Genomic DNA, 7,309 nt, shown 5'->3' on the forward strand with positions numbered 1-7,309 from the left:
AAATCTTAACTTTTTTTTCAAGTAGTCAGGCTCGACAAATAGGAGTTCTTAATTAAGAAATAAATTGATTCGCTGAGCGCAGCTGGATACACCTGCAGAGGTCCAACCCTGAACAGTTGGGGCAAAAATGGACACAATATTCAAGCTTGATACAGGTCTGAATTTGGATTGTAATTAAATATTTGACATATCATAGTTTCTGAATAAATGTAGTCAAAGAACTTGAAATCGGTTATATGAATTGAATTTATATTCAATTAAAGATTTCTTGCTGTTGTGCAATACACTGTGCTGTTGCGCAATACACTGTGCTGTTGCACAATACTTAATAAATCTGTTGCCAGACTATAAACAAATAAAGTTCAATTTCTTCTCAATGTCATATTTGAAATTTATGAAAATCAATAGGGAGATTACATCAATAGCTATAAATAATTCACCAAAGTTTCATGCGAACTGCTTAAAGCATTTTTGAGTTGTTGTCCAAAAACTGGAAAATCCCCCCTTTTTTAATGAATAAAACCCCATAACTCAGAAATGTAAAATCTAAAATTTATAAAATTCTAAAGGGAGCTTACGGTTTTACATTGTCATTTCGGGGCCTTTTTTAGCTCACTGTGCGGTATGTGCTTTGCTCATTGTTGAAGGCCGTACTGTGACATTGTTTAGTCTTAGATGCAAGATTTTTTTATCAGTTGTTAGTGGCTTTGAACTAGCTGTCAGTAAATGCGAGTACTCTCAGATCTGTACTTAGTGTCTTTTTGTTGTTTGGATGTACAACTACCCGGCCACGTCCACTTGTATTTGTATTTATCCATCTGATGAGTTAAGCCTCTTTCAACTGATTTTTATAGTTCGTTCTTATATTGTACTGTTACACCACTGTCCCAGGTTAGGGGGTGGGTTGGGATCCCGCTAACATGTTTAACCCCGCCACATTCTGTATGTACATGTATGTGCCTGTCCCAAGTCAGGAGCCTGTAATTCAGTGGTTGTCGTTTGTTGATGTGTTGCATATTTGTTATTCGTTCATTTTTTATACAAAAATTAGGCCGTTAGTTTTCTTGTTTGAATTGTTTTACATTGTCATTTCGGGGCCTTTTTTAGCTCACTGTGCGGTATGTGCTTTGCTAATTGTTGAAGGCCGTACTGTGACCTATAGCTGTTAATTTCTGTGTCATTTGGTCTCTTGTGGAGAGTTGTCTCATTTGCAATCATACCACATCTTCTTTTTTATATTTACATCAACAGATATAAACAATTCACCAAAGTCAAACTTAGTTGTAAGATCTCTGAAATTTTTTACACGGTACAAGTTTTTCTAATTGTTCATGTTGTTGGAGATTGTACGGTGACAGTAACACCTGTAACTGCTTAACCCATTTCTTATGCACTTTGGTTCGATAAACTCACTGAATATCATACCACATCTCCTTATTTTTATATGCATTACAATTTACATGTGCATGTAATTGTAAATAAAATTTATATATATATATCAGAACAAACTTCATTGCGTCACTTTTATTTATGCATCCTTTGGCACAATACAAGTTCTAAAATTACACAACATAAAACAACTAAATGTTATTTCAGATGAAAGTTTTGTTTCAGTTCCATTCATAGGATTTATTAGAATTTTGTATGTTTTGCCAAGTCCAATAATTAGCTCTATGTGCACGTGTTAATTGGAGACTTTTCTATCCCGTATAAGAGTTTTGGAACTAATTCTGTTTCTTTTTTTGAAAAAAAGTGAGCAAACAAATCTTGCACATTTAAACCTTTGTCTGCCATCACACTGTCACCTTGATCACATAATTGAATTATTCTACATCTTTCAACTATTTCACAGTCACTGGTACAACCAACATATGCATTAGAGACATACATTTGTAGTTGACTAAACCACCAGGTGTCAAACATACAAGTATTTTCAGTGTTTCTGTTTTTATATGATGAAAAGGTTGCCTGAGCTCTAGGAGCTTTAGGTTTTATCACGGGATATTCTGTGCTGTCAATAATAATCCAAGTTGTAGGAAACTTTAATTTGAAGTTGGATGGCGAAAAATACCTGACTAAACCACTTAATGGCCAAGTGTTAGCCTCACGCCACTGTTTAGACATAAAAACAATCCATGTTTACACAATATTCTTAACACTAGTTTCAATCTAGAATCTAGACAGTTCAAAGTTGGTTGTATAATGCCTCAATTTCATCAAAGTCATAAAAAAACTGATTTTCAAATGACACCCTATCAATTTGAAAATATATGTATCTCAAACAATGTGCTGCTGGACCAAGTGTGGTGAAAACAAATAAAAATTTAGTATACAACTCTTATACCGGTATAAAAATGCATGGCTGTGTCACGTGTCTTCATTTCAAAATTCTCTGCTGAAAATATAGGCATTGATTGCGTAATTCCATCTGTGAAGCTCAACATTAGCTCGGCAGTTGGTGGTGGACAGTCATAAATCCTGTCTGCAGTATGAATGACTTCTTCAGGAAAACCAACTTTATAATCAAAACTTTCCTCTAGATCTCTACTACAATATTCATCAAGTTTAGTTCTTTTGTTTTCACAGGAAACTGCCCTGATTTTTCTTTTTGCGGACGATTCAGTCTCTTGCTTGGTCCAGGAAAATAGGCTGGGAATGGCAGTAGATTTAAGTCTCTGTATGGTGGGTTTGCGCCCTGAAAAAGGTTATAAAACATTAGTTTTTAGATAATTAAATGAACTTCCATTAGCAATGCATACTTTGTACTACCTGGCAAAATATTAACTAGATTTATTCATTACAATCTGGATAAAACTATGTTAGCCTGAATCAATGTACATCAAAATGTATGTTATGTAAATCCAAAGGACAAACAATGAGAGACATATGCAACAAACATACATTGTTTGTACCTAAATAACTATAATATAGATGAGAGCATGTCATTGTTTTGTTCCTGTTAACATTGTCATTAATATTTTTCAAGAAAGTCTATGAGGCATAGCTTATGCATTCCTGTCGTTACTACATTAGCATAATTACTGCTAAAATAATTCTCAGTATGATATACCTCTTGTAAGAAATCATTATAATTGTAGCAAGCAATAAAAAATCTCAAACAGATCACATTGAATCGTAATCCAAAAAATTATGACGTCTTGAATTAACCACCCCCTTTTATTCTAAAACGATAATTGCGGTTGTAAACAGACTTTGGTTTATTCGCATGGCAATTACATATATAACTATATATTTTAAAAAGAAAATAGTTTTACCATGAATAGTTTCCTGCACGTAGTCTTTTTCAGTAAAATCTGCCTTGCAAACAACAGCTGATTGAGATGGACTCCACGATTTCATCGTGTTCTCGTCCAATCTGCGTATGGGCCATGGCGTTGATCCAACTTTTCCTTCTTTTTTAAGTCATTTGGAAATGCATGTCCTCCTCTTAAATGACATCCAGGTACACAACAACAAGTACTTGGCATCGTTAATTAAAAATGCAGCTGTAATAGTTGCACACTGCAGAAACCGGAAGTTGAAGAACAGGATCGGCTACCACGGCGCCACCTATTCAGGAACGATAATTTGCTACTTTATATAACTGCGAAATAACAATAACGTTAGACGGGTTCGCGTGCATAAACAGAAATGCGCTTTAAATTGTACAATATAATTCATGTTCAGTCGACCTTTACTTATTATATCAACGACTGAAATGATTTATAAACATCTAGTTTGCAGATAACACTCGAAATTAACCCGACCTCTTTCCACACGGAATTCAAATACTTCTAGTTTGTCAATCGGTTGACTGCTTATAATGTAAAATACAAATATATCAAAAGTTTTTAAAACTAACAAAACACAATGATCGTTTCTCTATTTTCCAATGTAAATGAAATGAAACAAAAAACATTTTATATCACAATAAGAAGAGGCTAGAAGAGAATCAACATTTTCCGGATCTACTTGGAGCCTAATGACCCCCCACGTAGATAAGTTGGATATCGCGGAAAGAAAGATTAACACGGCAACTAGAAAGGCATTAAAGCACTGCCTTTAAAAAAACCTTGTCAGAATCTCACTTTATTTAGAAACAATGAAAAAATCTATATTTATAGCAATACACATACCAAAACTTGTTTACAAATTATTAAACACAAAACCAATAAAAATTGGGCGCAAACGTGTAGGGTGCCATCAGACTTTGGGTGCGAACGTGTAGGGTGCCAAAGTGAAAGGGGGGCGAACGTGATTGGGCGCAAAGACCCAGATTCCTATTTTAATTGCTTTGCGTCACAGCAAAAAAATTACAACAGCCTTCAAGACGTCATAATTATTTGATCTTAAGTTCCAGATGATCTTGTTTGTATACTATTCCAACTCTAAATAAAGCTTATCTATTATTATGAACCTTACATCTTAATAAAATTTTAGGACAGATTTTCGAGCTTGGAAATAAAAAAAAGTGTACATGTAAAGACTACTTGTTTGTTAGAACCGGGAAAGACCAGAAGGTAAATGTGGATTTAAGGATGTTCGAAATTCAATTAAGAAGACCTACAACGTTTTTATGAACTGATTTGTTGTCTACTTCGCTTTTGTTGACTGGTTTTGTGACTCAATTAATGCGCGACAACTCTAGTTATGCGTAAAATCTAAACCACCATCGGGTTATTATCCGGATTAACACAACCAAAAACTTGGAATCGCGATCAACGGGCTTGGTATATATACTATTACTAACTGGTACATAGTGTTATATCAGGTCCCAATTATAAAGATAAGACTATGTTACTGGATTGTGGATTCAAATTAAAATGATCTGAATAAGGTAAATAAAGCAGAAATAGCAAAGCCCTTGTCAGTCTGGTATGGCAAACCGCTGGGGAAGCCCAACAAAACCCCACAGGCTAATATATAAATTTAAAAAAAAATAAAATAGTACGTTCACAATTTAATGCCTAATATAACCTGTAGGTAAATCTGTGCTAGTTTGGTGAATAATATTCAACCTTTTTTTATTTGACTCTGAAGAGTTGCCGGGATAATAACTGGGAAAACCAAAAAAATCGGTCCCCACTGGCTAATATATAAATAAAAGAATAAATAAAATAGTACGTTCACAATTTAATGCCTTACCTGTAGTGAAACCTGTGCTACTTTGGTGAATAATATTCAGCCTTTTTTTTTGAAAGAGTTGCGGATAACGGCTTGATAACTGAAAGTGTGATCCTAAAACGGTTCGTGCACTAAACTTGAAATGAATTTAAATATACGATTAGGCTGACCAGATTTTAAATTATAATTGAAAATCAGTTTGATGTTTTCTATTATGAATCACTGGTATAAACACTTGTAGTTGTACTTTTACCACCCATTTCCACAGAAAGCCGGAGTGAAAAAAAATTTAGTTGTCTATACATATATAGAATTTTCGAAGCGGCCCAAGGAATAATTCGTTGTCTGGAACACTTAAATGGCAATAAAACTATGCCACTGACCAAATAATCATTGTTAAGGTCGTTAATAACCAATCACCATGGTTTGGTTACTTTTTTATATATGAAAAAAAAAATATTTTGACCGTTGGTATGCCGCGAGTATGGGTTTATTCATTGTTGAAGGCCGTATACGGTGACCTAAAGTTGCTAACTTCTACGTCATCTGGGATCTGATAGAAAGTTGTATCATTGTCAATCAAACCTCATATTCTTAGTAACTTGTCCCAAAGAAATTATATGTACTAACAATAAGGTTTATCTTGTAAAAACTATTTGCATTAGTTCCTTTTACACCCCCACCCGCACCCACACTCTTTTTCCGTTTTCCTCCGACTGGTGGCAGGAAGAGGAGGGGCACGGTTAACGTGACAACTTCACGTTATTTAGCTCCTTTATACAAACACAAACATGCATTAAAATTCCAGTAAACCCGTCCTGTCTAGTGGCATCTGTCTTATGATACTACTGATGAAAATGAATATTTTTTTAAAAAATAATGTAATTTTTACCCGTTTGCGTCTCTATAATACAAACAAATTAACTCCTGGAACCCATTTCAAATTATCAATGAAGGTCGTGTTTATGTGTTTACAGGGAACATTCATTATTTATCAACAGTGAGGGGGTCGGTTCATTTTAGGGGGGGGGGGGGGGGTCATAACCAAAAATATCATACAGCTGGGGGGCGGGTTGCCATCAAAATTTTTATTTGACTGGGGGGGGGGGGGGGGGTCACACAATGAAAGTTTTTATGTCTATCAAGCATATGAATTGTTGATGATATTGAAGTCAGTGTGCAATCTTTTAAATAATTTCTGTCATTATTAAATCTTTGATCGTGTACAAATTCAAATTCAAATTCTGTATTTCCTAATCACAGGGACCTTTCGTGCATTACAAAATTGAACACGATCATTCATACTTGCATACCAATCTTTCTCGCTCCACTCACTCTGATTAAGTTAATTAGATACAGTACATTAGAACATACATAAATGACATATAAGTAATGTACAGTACTAGCAGGCTGTCCAATTTCTCAAGGTAGTGAATCTGATCACTACCTATCACAGTCATCTGTTATGGTTCACCCCATTGAACTATTATATTGACCCCGTCAATATACAATGTAATACTTCCATGGTTATCACTCGGGGGTTATCAATAGGATGTGAAAGTTGAAAATCCGACTTATCACAAGATTAACACCTGTATTACACCCCAGTTCTATTGTTATACTTCATAGTCTCTATTTCTGAAACATTTGTTCCTAGTGTTTTAATCATTTTGATGCGATTTCTTAGGTGAGGATAGATGTGGGACTGTAAAAGGTCTGTACCTTCTAAAAATATTTGTAAATAGGTGTATATAATTATTTTATGAAATTATTTCAAAGATATCTAATAATAAAAAAAGATTATTTAATGTTCCAATCGAGGACCCTTTTTTTGGTCAGCATGGCATTCTGAGACACACTAAACAATACACTGGGATTTTGTAAAACATTTTCACATTGAAATAAAATGTTGAATGTTCATATAAGTATTAACCTACATATATATTTCTTTATCTCAAATAAATCATGTACATTTTTGTACATATTTGATTCAGGAAGGACTAGATCCATAAAATCAGTAATATTTGTAATGTGTAATTTTCAGTTGCACTTCCAAGAGTGAGATTGAAATAAAAAATTAACTATTTGATGAGAAAATTAAAATTCACAATAGCATTTATAAAACTTCAAAATTTTAATAAAGGCATTAAAAGAATTGAGACATGTTTCCTCTTTTTTTAATCTT

Source organism: Mytilus californianus, unplaced genomic scaffold, assembly GCF_021869535.1.
Source record: "Mytilus californianus isolate M0D057914Y unplaced genomic scaffold, xbMytCali1.0.p SCAF_10, whole genome shotgun sequence".
Taxonomy (NCBI): domain Eukaryota; kingdom Metazoa; phylum Mollusca; class Bivalvia; order Mytilida; family Mytilidae; genus Mytilus; species Mytilus californianus.